This window comes from Heterocephalus glaber, unplaced genomic scaffold (genome assembly GCF_053883595.1).
Source record: "Heterocephalus glaber isolate CG9 unplaced genomic scaffold, H.glaber_assembly_v1.0 deba00001461, whole genome shotgun sequence".
NCBI lineage: Eukaryota > Metazoa > Chordata > Mammalia > Rodentia > Bathyergidae > Heterocephalus > Heterocephalus glaber.
Genome location: NW_028258308.1, coordinates 26,139,238 through 26,152,501, shown reverse-complemented (window position 1 = coordinate 26,152,501; position 13,264 = coordinate 26,139,238). Strand labels below are relative to the sequence as shown.

At 40.2% G+C, this 13,264-nt stretch overlaps 1 protein-coding gene across 2 annotated transcripts in view; it reads left to right on the top strand.

The window, feature by feature from the left end:
- Positions 1–13,264, top strand: part of Tusc3 (tumor suppressor candidate 3) — a 297,038-nt gene that overhangs the window by 263,099 nt on the left and 20,675 nt on the right. Inside the window, exon 11 of one of the 2 annotated variants that reach the window (XR_015453460.1) lies at positions 9,443–9,591. The gene's annotated coding sequence lies outside the window, so the exon portion shown is untranslated. The remainder of the gene's footprint in view (positions 1–9,442; positions 9,592–13,264) is intronic. The other variant, XR_015453461.1, reaches the window with a different exon arrangement.

Sequence of the window (13,264 nt, the reverse complement as noted above, 5' to 3'; positions counted from 1 at the left end):
CCAGCACAGCATAAGGTCATGGGAGCAAGAACCAAAGTTTGGCTAGTGGATCACTAGTGGTAATGTTGAGTGGTACCATTCCCACTCGCACCCCTCGATTTCTGGACCTGTGAATCTTGGCTATGGGAGACACAGTACCATATAGTGGATGCTGATTCAAAGCATATACAGCCTTTTGAAAAATCTTGCCCCAGTCCTACAAGCTACTACCTCCTTGCTGGCACTCTAATTATGTCTTCAAAAGACTGTTTCAGCTTTCTATCAATCCAGCTCCTTCTGGATGGTGAGGAACATGGTAAGAACAATGAATTCCATAAGCATGAGCCCATTGGCACACTTTTTGGCTGTACAATGTGTTCCTTTGTCAGAGGCAATGCTGTTTGGAATTCTACAACTGGGATAAGGCATTCTTTAAGTTCACTCATGGTAGTTTTGTCAGAAACATTATGTTCTGGGAAGGCAAATCCACATCCAGAATAAGTGTCTATGCCAGTAAGGACAAAGTCCAGTACTTTCCTTGATGGAAGTAGTCCAATATAATCAACCTGCAACAGGTTGCAGGCTGATCACCCCAGGGATTGATACCACACTGAGCTCTCAGTATTGGTCTCTGCTGCTGGTATATTGGTCATTCAGCAGTGGATGCACACAGATCATCCTTGGTGAGTTGGAGCCCAAGTTTCTGACCCCATGCATAACCTCCATCCCTGCCACCATGACCACTTTGTTCATGAACCCATTGAGCAATGAGGGCATGACCAAAGAAAGAGTTTGACTGCTATCTACAGAACAGGTCATCTTATTCATTTGATTGTTAACATCCTCTTCTGATGAGGTCACTTTTTGGTGAGTATTTATGTGGGATACATATATTTTTACATCCCTTGCCCATATGGAGAAGTCTATCCACATAGCTCTTCCTCAGATACCTTTGTCACCAAATTTCCAGTCATGTTCCTTCCAAGTTTCTGACCATCTAGCCAGACCATTTGCTACAGCCCATGAATCAGTATGCAGTCACATGTCTGGCATTTTTCCTTCCAGGCAAAATATACTACCATATGCACTCCCCAAACTTCTGTCCACTGTAAAGATTTCCCTTCATTATTGTCCTTCAGGGATGTCCCGGAAAGAGGCTGTAATGCTGCAGCTGTCCATTTGGAGGTGGTACCTGCATATTGTGCAGAACCATTGTGTAAACCAGGCCCTAGCTTTCTCTTCCTCTGTCAGCTGATCATATTGTACAACTTAAGTGGACACTTTTGACTGGGGAAGAGAGACTTTTCCAAAAAGATAATATTTAGGTTGAAGCCTGAGCAGATACTAGCTTACTTCACACCAGTACTGACAGTGGATTTAGCCTGCAGAAAAATGCACCACCTTGATGAGCCCCATTGGAAATTCATGATCATGGATCTCCAGAGGACTCTTGACACTGGTAGCAATCATTACACTTTTCTAGTCCATATTATCCCTACTATTTCATACCTACTTTCAAAGCTCCACTGTCTTTTTTCCCTTACCTCTGCTGATGCCACCATTCCTATTCCAGTGAAAAAATAGAACCAATGAAAAGGACATATTCCTGAAGCTCTGTTACCAAATCTATCCACTTATGCTGCCTTTTCTCTTTGTTACTTTGAAGAATGAACTTTCTGTGCTCCTATATAATGCAATTCTTCCACTTCAGCACTGTATTCATCCCTGACTTACCTTAAAGTATGGGATCAGCTCTGCTCTCCTGTCTCTCCTGTGTCTCTGACATTTCCCTACTCTCCCTTGTCAACCCAATCATTCATCATTCTATTTGGTCTGCATATAGAAACTCTTCTTCCCATCATTTAGACCAACAGCTCAGGATACTACAAGGACTATAATGGTCAACATCATTCAATTTTAGTACTTTTATAGCTTTTGCTCCTTCTCCACTACCCTTCTTTCACACTACTCCTACCATACTGGTCTCTTTGCTGGTCCTTGAATATGTCATTGTACACTTCCACTCTAGGGCTTTTGTAATTCTGATTCCATCTGCCTCCTCTGGATATCTACATCACCCACCTGCTCTTCTCCTATGTGATATTGGTTCAAATCTTATTTGTGAGATTTTCCCTGCATCCTACTCTATTTCTCCTTTACCATTGCTCACTCTATCTCTTGTCACCTTACTGGTTGCTTATAGCAACCATGTCACATGAAACACCATTTGTTTTGTTTATTTATAGTCTATTCTCCCACACTCCACTACCTCATAAATTCTATGAGAGCAGGGATTTTTATTAATACATGGATTATTTTTATTTGATTAGTTTTATTTTACTTTTATTTATTTATTTATTTATTTATTGGTACTGGGGATCAAACTCGGGACCTTGCACTTTTGAGGCAGGTGGCAGAACCACTGAGCTAAATCCCTGGCTCATATTTTACTTTATATTTAAAATACAGAGCAAAACCTGACACATACAGTCACTCACTAAATGCTTGTTGAATGGACTAAACACATCCAGACAGAGTGTGTCTGGCAAAGGTCATGGGAAAGAACATTCCAGACAGAAGAAATAGCTCATAAATTGTGTTTGAGGAAACCAAAGAAAGCCAGTGTGGCTGTTGTAGCATAGAAAGGGGAAATAAGGTTCAAGATGCTTCCTCCAAGAGACAGAAACATCAGGAAACTGACAACTGCCTTTTCCTGTCTTACCCTGATGATTTCTTTTCTCTGCTGCAGAAGGCCTCAAGTTGTTCATTGTTGAATGAAGTAGACATCTCATTTGTATCACTTTTGGCACACTATATGTTCTGCTAGATAATGTCACTTACACTGTGCAGAACATCAACGTGACCTTGGCCTTTAAGAACTACTCTCTGTTTCACCCTTATTTTTTCTTACCCACCCCACTTTTCTGAAAATTTGCTCATTTTTGACAGTAAATCTTTCCAGAATAATACATTCAATACAGAAAACCTTATTTTCTTACATTACATTCTAATTTAGAGAGGTGACTCTTGGGTCTTCTTCCATCTTTCCTTTTAACTGGAAAATCAAATTGCATTTTATCATATAAAATTGATGATTCCTTCCAAACATAGGGATAAGCCTAACATATTTGTTAAACTAAGTAAAAAAGATCAAGATGCAATATGTATATATACCAATTCCCCATGAAGAATGTATTTATTATGCATTATAAATATACACTAATAAAAATGTCTTATAAAATGCCTAACAGTTGAATTCACTGGAACATATTGTCAAGGACTGTCAATGGTTTGAGATTTTATCCTGAGTGGAAGTTAACAAGTTAGCCTGACACAGTTTCATAGATGAAGATAGAAGACATGAGATTACTCATCAGAGATAAACCACAGTTTATTACTCAAAGCAATAGTAGTATTCAGGTGTAACTGCCTTTTTCTTCTGGTTTCCTGAGTGACAACTTCCAGACAGCAGCACAAGGGTCAAGTGACACCTGTATGTGTGTAGGGTGCATTACAGGGGAGGAACTCTAAGCTATGACAACCCTAATATTTTATAATGGGCAATAAGTATGTTTGCTTTTTTCTCTAAAGAGAAATGTTGCCTTTGCTATGCTAAACAGGAAATATGCCTGTCTTTTGCCCCAGAGGGTCAAACTATCAATAGCATGGCTTTTTTTTAGGCAAAAGGAAATTAGCATTCTACTCATAAGACATACAAAGAAATAGGACCCTGTGAAAAGATACCTCCCAAAAATACCTGCTCCCTCATTTCTAACCTTTCTAGCTTCTGATGAATTTTCCATGAGTCTGCAACTCCAACAGCCACCTTATTTAATCTGATTGACAATAACTGTAACACATCCTTTTAATTTTTGTTATGTAGAATTTAATTGAGGCTATTATCAACTGAACTCGCAACAGCAGTAGTGATCTCAATGATGACCCTTGGGATCCCACTCCTAACCAGTTAAACTAATCCCATAAACTATCAGTTTCTATACTGATCGTTTCACTTTGCTCAAGGCATTAATCCATTCCAGCAGGTTATATTAGCATTTTCACACACTCTGCTTTGGCCTACAAGCAGAAAACATTGGGAAGTTCTACAGTCTGAAACAACCTTGTCCAGTGAGCTGAAACTGATCTGATTATCTTCCAGGGACAAGTTGATATCATTGATCTCTTTGGCTAGAAGCAGGGATCGATTTAAACCAATATTTCCAATTGGAAGACTCTCAATATACAGATAATTTTCTGCAGATTGAAGATTAATGTTGTGTCAGTCACCCCTCAGGGAAGCTCTTTGATAAGCTAAGGATGCTCTCATTCTGAAAAGGTCTCGCAGGTCACTTGAGAACTCTCTTATGACCACCTCAAATGTGTGCAGCATCATGTTTTTAGTCAGAAGGAAAGAAATGCTTGATTTTACACAAAAAGCACTCTTCCTGGGAGGCTAGGGGGGGATATGTTTCCTCTGGAAAGAAACTACTGCTTACTTCATTGGAGTACCCCAGGAAGTACCTATATCAGTTTTGTGCAAAAGTTCCCAGGGCTTGCAATGTTGCTTTCCAGATGGCTGATGAGCCCTAGCACTTCCAGCTTAGTTTGAAAATTTATTCAATCCTTTTTTTGGGGGTGTATGATGTCCAGCAGTACATCTTGTCTTTTCTGTCCATACTACCCACTGAGTGGCATTTGTCTGCCCCACAGAATGACCCAGAGTCAGCTGATCAAACTGGAGCAGCTAATCAACCTAAAAGCCTGTTAAGAGAAGTGAAATACCACTAGCAGCCCTGAGAGAGACCAGAGTTCAGTGTATTGGGTCTTCCAGCAGCAATGGATTAGGAAAACACCCCAAGTAATGTGGTCTCCCTCGCCTTAGGACAAACTGTTCTCGCAGGAGTCACAAGTTTCTCTTATAGGCATTGTCTCTCTATCAGAAACACTACAGGTCCTTTGCTCAGTACCTGGTCTATGCTCATGGGTATGTTTTTGTGCCTGGTACAATGATGGATGGTAGCATCAAGAGTGACAATCTGGTTAGCATAGCCTTAATCAGTTGCTTAATTCCAGTTAGTCTCATCAGAGAAGAAAGTCTTACTGTGCTTCTATATGAGTGACCAGATGCTTTTCTTAGTATATATGAATTAGTGTCTATGAATTATTTCTCCATTTCTTGTTGCAAAAGAGGGCCATATTTAACCCGCCATTCTGTAGTTTTGCAATTGACAAATGAAACAACCAGCCCACTGGGAACAGCCTGTGAGTCAGTGCAAATGTACCAAAGTTCATCAAGGATTACATCCAAAGCTATGAGATTGACTATGATGCATGCTGACCAGAATGAACCATACTCATTTCCTGCAGAGCTGCCATTGAGATGACAATTCAGCTCATTCAAACGCTGAGTGAGTCAAGCCGAGGTACACCAGAGGCCACAGTGAACCAAGGGCTCCCCTGAGGGAGCAGCTCAGCCTCAGGTGGAAGAAAGGGGACATTCAGTTAGCTACCTACCTCTGTTGCTGCCAGGGTTCTGAGATGCTGCTGGGGCCATGCTGGCTGCATTCTTCAGTGTACTCTTTCGTTTTGACTATTAGTCTAGTTGGGCCCTTCCCACCCTATCAGTCATTGATTCTGAAGTGAAGTGACTCACCCACAAATGGAACAGACCAGAAAGTCACAGGTGCCTGTAGATTGTATGTTTCACTTCAAAAAGAGACAGTAACTGCTTTATAAAGGGTTATGCCTAATAGTCCTCTCAAGGAGATAAGAGCAAAACCCCAAGGGATCTCTGGGTGGAGGCAGCTCCTCTTTGCCAGTGGCTTAAAGTAGTCAAGTTATTGGCTACCAAAAGTAGAATTTAAGATTAGGGGACCCCAAAATGGAGTGCATATCTCTTTGCTGGAAAGTTTCCAGTGATAAGTCATGAATTGGGCCTTATTCAAATGTGGTGATTTGTGGGTTAGCCCATATAAAGGACCAAGGAGAATGCCCAAGAGACACATTCTGTATTCAGTTCTTGAAAAGCTCATTGAGCTGCTAGGCCTACTTTTGGTGTCAGAGTTTGAAAAGATAGCAGTTTTTCCTCAACTGTAAGAGAGGTTGAGCATTGTAAATCCACCCACATAGTTCCAGAAAACTTTACTTGGTAAGCAGTCCTTTGGAAGTTTCCGGAGTTTAGCAATTATACCTGCTGGAGGTGTCAGGGCACTGAGGATGAGCATTCTGCTTTGATAACATTATGCATGCAATGAGAGCTTTGAAAATTAGAGAATTGATGCATTTGGGATAAATCCTGATTTATTCACTAGTGGCAATTGGCAGGGAAGTTTACATAACTCTGGGGAAGGACTTTCCCCATACTTGGGAGAACTTATCACATTAAAGAGATCTAATTGGGATCCTTTGGTGCTAGTGATATTGTAAAATAGGTGTTGGCAATGAATGACACCCTACACTAAGTGCTATCAATCTGAGTAATGAATTTGATAGCTCACGATTGCTTTAACTGCTGAGGCTATGGGAACAATAACTGAATTCAATTGGTGTTTGGATTTACCATGAACCTCCATATGCTATTAGTTGCTATTAGTTTTTCACTGACTACATGAAGCTGTTATAATTGAGCTATTGCATCTGTTACTACCATTTCTGCCTTTAAATCCTTCAAGGCTGTGGGTTTTTTTATGTCTTTCTAAGACACCATACTATTTCTGTTAGGTCACTTCAGAGAGGACAGGGATACAAGGCAGGGAGTAATTTTCATGTCCCACTAGTAGTTCTCTACACACAGCTTTTCCCTGTTGAGTGTACCTTGTTCCTGCCTCTATGGGGCAAGGAAGTGCCATCCTGTAACATATCTAGCTCTACTGTACATTCTTACATAGAAGCATCAACAACAGAAAGTTAAAAAGGTCCATAAGGTCATACTGACTTCCTTTACTCACTGTGAACCTGTTTTAGGGCTGATTCATTGAATATATGCACAGTTTCCATGAGTGAGCTCCCAGAGTATAATGCCCAAGGTTTATATGCCCCAAAAGCCACAAAAGTTTTAAGTCCTTCCTGTTTTCAAAATTCTCAAACATACTCTGATGGGTGGGAATTGCCTTTGATTCCACCTAGGCAACAAGGACACTTTAACTCCACCTCAAATTTTTCTCTCTTTAAACCAGCTGAGGGTAGAGGAAGGGTGGAGGATTAGAGAAGTCAAGGCCCAGAGTGGGTGGCAGGGGAAAGCTCAGAGAGAGAAGTTTTACAACTCCTTTCTAGCCCGTAGTACAGCATCTGCTAACTTACCAACCTATAAAATAGGATGTACAAACTTGACAGGTGCCTTCTCAGTAGTTTCTGTAAATGTATACATTGATGGTACAGATATGATAAGAACATTCATTTTTAAACGCAAGAAATATACAAAAATTTGTTCTTTGATGTAGCATTATTGGCTTCTCTTTGTCTTTATCTTCTAAGATTTTAGCATACTTGGTCTAAAAACTCCAGGCAATATATCTAGAGACTATTCTAGTGATTTTATTATCTACTCAACAAATATTTATTGAGCTCTTATTACCTTTTTAACCCTGTTCTAACCACTGAGGTTAAAACTGAAAACCAAGAACATCTTATTCTCAAACATTATCCATTCTGAGGGCGGTGACTGAAATACACAAAGAAGTAAATACTGGGCTAAATGTGATGGGGAAACATAAACTAAGGCAAGGGAAATGAGGCACTGCACTGGAGTCATAATGCCATTTCATAAAGTGGTTATGGAAACCATCTCTGATAGGGTGATGGTTGAGTGGTGCTTGAGGTACCTCAAATTGAGCAATGTCAGTGGCTCTCCCAGGCAGAGAGAAGTGAAAGCTGTAGCACCTGAGCTTGCTTTGTATTTTGGAGCCATGGCTAAAAGACTACAGTAGCTTGAGCACAGTGAAGACTGACTCAAATGGTGAGAAAGGCAACTAGGGAGGTGGCAGGAGGTGGAGGAAAGGCACAGCACAGAAGACATTTGGTGAGGGTTGTAAAGACTTTCAGATTTTATTCTCCGTGAAAAGTCTATTACACATTTTGATCCTCATTTACACTTTCAGCTTCTCACACCAGAGAAACAATTTCAGTATTTACACAAGAGTGTCTTATTTATTTCACTTAAGAGGATGGCCTCAATGTGCATCCATTTAGCTATAAATGTCTAATTTCTCATTCTTTTTGACTGAGTAGTACTCCAGGGAAGAGGAAGTGAGGGATAGGGGAAAGGAAAGAAGGGAAAGAAAAAAATATGAGAAAAGAAGGAAAAAACAGAAACAAAGTCTTTGTAAATACAGAGGGGTGGAGGGGTCGAAGAGAGGGCAGGGAAATGGAGGAAAAATAAGAACCGAGATATGTACAGGTATAAATTCCCAATGATGAATGCCATCATAATCTATACCTAAAATGTAAAAATGAACTTAATGAATAAAAAAAGTCAATAGGGGTGCTTTTTTGCAGAAAAATAACAAAACTAATGTATTAGAAGGTAATTCAGACTGTTTTAAGAGGATAATCAAATTATGTGGATATGTGGAGTGAGGATGGGGAAACAGGAGCAAAAACACAGAAGTGGGTAATGGTGGTTTAAATGAAGGATATGGCAGAGGTAGAGAGGTTGCTGACGGTTTGGATATGAGAGAAAAAGGGGGACACACGGATAACCCTGGATCACCTTTTCTGAGCAACTGCAAAAGTGTTTTCCTGCACTTATACTAATCTCAGGATTATTGTTAGAATTCAGGTGGGTGATGTGGAGTAAGGAATCAAGAGTTTGGTTTTAGACATGCAAATTTTGAGACATCTAATTGATATTCAAGTGAAGCTCTTCAGTATGAAGTGGGGATGTGAGTGTGGAGATCACAGGAGAGAGGCAGAGAAGAGACAGCTGTTTTGAGCTGTTACTTTATATATGTATTGAAAGCATGTAAGAGAGCCATAAACTAGGAAAGCTGTGTAAATAGAGAGCCAAGAGGAGTCAGAACTCTGAGGGCCCTTAGACCTGAGCCTTTAGAATCTAAGGAATTACCAACTCTGAGACTGAGGGTGGAAATGAGCAATGAAGTTGGACACAGTGATGTTCTGGAAGCCACATGAAAAAAATGCTTGGAAAAGGAAAGAATTGGCACCCAAATCACTTAAATCAGATGCTGGTGAAAGGTCTAGTAAAATGTGGAGTGCCTACTGCTTATTGGATTTGGCAGAGAACTATTCTTAGTCACCAGGTCAAGAACAAGTGCTTTAGGGATCTTGGGCAAAAACTTGACTAGAGTTAGTTTGAGAAAATATGAGTATTTGGAAGGAGTGAACTGAGACAATTCTTTAAAAAAATGTTTTTCTGTTAAAGATGCAAAGGAGTGGGGTATTAACTAGATGAGTACATAGATCCAAGTAATTGTCTGTCTATCTATCATCTATCTTTGAATGATAGATATACTTTTGCTGTAATAATTCAAGGAGAAAGCAAGAACTTCTAGAGAAACACTGTATCCTGACCTGAGTGACAGAGGATGGGATCCACAGCTCAAGTGGAGCCACAAGCATAGGAGAAGAAAGAGGGACATTGCCCCATGTTGAAAGGTAAGGGAAACAGTACAAATGCTGTCAGCGGTGGAAACCTGTGGAAATTTTCTTCTAATTAATTCAACTTTCTACATGAAACAGGAAACAGAGATTATTGGGACAGAATGAGATGGGGAAACCAAGTGTTGTAGGTTTGAGGCAAAAAGAGCATATGACATTTTTACACAGGGGACTGTAAGAGAAATAGAATTAGGAAAGTATATCATGATTGTCAGGAAACATTAGGAGTAGACTTTGGGTTTAAACTGATAGCCATCTGAGTGGTACTGTGTATGTTTCCTCAACCATCTTCAGCTGTCTGGTTGCAGGTAGAAAGTAGGCAAAGACTTCCTAGTTTCCTTTTTAAAGACCTATGGGCTTTAGAATGTTGGGAAGAAATGAGGGGGTGAAGGGAAGCCTCTGGGGCCTAGGGATAAGGTTAGAGAACAAGTCCGCACATTGCATTCTTCAATTTATAAAGTAATTTTCAGGCAAGGGAATAAATATTTCTCACTCCATCACCCCATTGTAGTGATAATGCATCTTTCAGACTTCATTCAGAGCTCATTCTGCTGTCTTCTCCTGAGTCAAAAGGAATATTTTATGATATAAACCTGTGTTAAGCACTCTTTGTATTTTGTCATTTTACAAAAGCCCTATGATGAAAATATGTGTATTGCAATTTCCACTTAATGGAAAAACTACAGATGAGAGTAAGAAAGGTGAGATGTCTCACTCAATGTCATACATGTTGCAGGCCCTAGATACAAATCCAGGTTTCTTGCATTCAAAATCCATGGACATAACCACTGCACTTCCAGTCCTACCCAACACCAACATAAGAAATTAGATATAAGCCATGCCCTACTTTGTATTTCTCACTGTTATAATATACAGTCTAATTTTCACATAGATTCACAATAAAGTTGTCTTCATAGTAGATAGAGCTGGAGTTATGTATGTGTTGCAGGAAAGGTATAGTTTTCTTCTGCCCTGCTAAGAAAACTTTTCCCTGTTTAAAAAAATTACTTCTAGGCTGGGGATTTAGCTCAGTGGCACTGCTCCTGCCTTGCAAGTACAGGGTCCTGAGTTTGATTCCCTGGTACCCCCCTCCCCCAAATTACTTCCATTCTTATATGAGGCTTTCAAAAGTCTTACTGCTTAGAAGATGTTTGTAATGAGGTTCAAAACCTACAAGAGAACCTTCCAATGAAAGAAAGAACCTCAATTTGGTGTGCTGGTGCATGCCTCTAATTCCAGCACTCTGGGAGGCTGAGGCAGGAGGATCAAAAGTTTGAACAAGTTAGCTAGAACATATCTCTAAATAAATAAATAATAAGTGCATGTGAGTGTAGCTCACTGTGAAGTCCTGGGTTCTATCACCAATATCACATACACACAAAAGTGAAACGCTTGTCATTATGGGAAGACTTCTGATGGCTTGTGGGAAGAGTATAAATGCGCAACACTGTTCAAGATTTGAATAAACAAGGATCATGAAAAGATTATGATGATTGAGGACTTTGAAACAGGTCAGAAGACTCAGGAGTCCTGTAGCAAGACACTTCCAGCTGAAATGAATTTTTTTAAAGCTTTTAGTCCTTCTTATCTGATCCCTAAGGCTTCATTCACCTCTGATCACCTGTTCTCCTTAGAAAAGAATCTTGGGTAATACCTGCATGACAGAATGCTAGAGCCTGAAGACCAAAGTACTCAGAGGACTCTTATACCACCTGTGCCTTTTGGAAGACACATCACAGACTAGAATGAGTGGGTTTTTTTTAATCTCAGATATCATGGAACATTCATTAACACATTTTTATCACACTGGGGAGTGAAAGGTTATTACAGGAGACACCAGTTTAAATCCCACAATGAGGGCATGAGAAGAACCACGTGATTAGCTCTTTCCTTCTTGCTTGTCAAAATTCATGAAATTAGTAAATAACTGGTTGTCCATCATTCTCAAGGAAATTCCACTCACACTGAGATATCCCTTGTCAAAGATCATTTATGTATACTGCATTATGGGAAGATATACGAATACTTGCAAAATCTCTGTAGAAATTTTTTCTTTACCCAGTAATTAAGCTTGTTTATCTAACATTTAGTATCTGTTAAATTATAGAAAAGAATCCGATCTTTTATACTTCAAATGAAACTTTTTAAAGTAATCTGGGGTTGGACATTTTACTGAACTTCAAATTTATTAAGAGAATTGTGAAGATGCTGGAAATGGAGAAAAGGGACAGAGAGAGAGAGAGAGAGAGAGACAGAGAGAGAGAGAGAGAGAGACAGAGAGAGGGCTCTCTGGTGTCTCTTCTCCTGATCTGTTAAGCCCATCATGAGAGCCCCACTCATGTAAACTCATCTAAACTTCCCAAAGGCTTCACCTCCAATTACCAAAACACTGACAATTAAAGTTTCAAAAGGCCAATTTTGTGGAATCTGCCCACATCAGATATCATTCAGAGCCCAGGATTTCTTCTAAAAGGAATTTAATATAAGCATCCAGAGGACTTCTTGCCTTTGTTTTTGTTTTGGGGTTTTGTTTTGTTTTGTTTTGTTTTGGTATGGGAGATCAAACTCAGGACCTTGCACTTGCAAGGCAGGTGCAGTGCCACTGAGCTAAATCCCTGGCTGACTTCTTGCCTTTGAAGAAGTTGCTCAGTTATGAACTATATACTGTGTCCATTCCTAAGACCACTCCTAATGCCAAGTAAACTGACACAGGTTGTGGTATCTGAGATAATGGCTCCCCCAAAGATACCCACAGCCTAATCCTCCAAATCTGTTTCATTTTGTGGCAAAAGAGACTTTGTAGATAGGATTAAGGATCTTGAGATGGGAAGATTATTCAGAATTATCGAGGTAGACCAGTGTGATCACAAGGATGCTTGGAGGGAGACTGGAGGATCAAGGTGAGAGAGAGGAGAGACCTGATGATGGAAACATGTCGGAGTGACCTGGAGCCCTGAGCTAAGGAATTCAAGTCGCCTTCAGATGTGGAACAGACAGGAATATCAATTCTTCCTAGAAGTTCTAGAAAGAACAGAACTCTGCTGACTCTTTGATGATAGCCCACTGAAGCCAATCTTAGACATCTGACCTCCAAACTACAGTATAAGATAATAAATATGTCATGATCCTTTGTCACAACAGCAATAAGAAACTAATTCCTATTTTGGTACCTAGAAGTGGGGTGTTTTTGTGGTTAGGGTGGCGTGTCATCTTGATCCACTTTGGGATCCACCTCCGGAGGACTGGTGGAGCACCCTTCTGTGTGTGTCTGTGTGGCTCAGGGAGGCATGGTCCTACCTTTGCTCTCTCACCCCTTCCTCTCAGCTGCCATTCTGCTTCTTTGCTGCCATAAGCTAAGCAGCCTTGTTCCATCACGTCTTTCTTCCATGAAGTCCTTGGAGCCAACCCACTCTGACCTGAAAACCTCCGAAGCCTTGAGCCAAATTGAACCTCTCCTTTAAGCTGTGGATGTCGGGCATTATATCGCAGGAATGGGAAAGATGACTACAGAAGCACTGCTGTAACAAATATTTAAAATTCCATAAGTGGCTTTGGAATTAGTGAGTGAACTACGGCTGGAAAAATATGGAAGAGCTTGGTAGAAAAACATCCAAAGCCTCATACTGGAATGAACAAACAGCCCAAACAAACACAGAAAATTCTATATGTG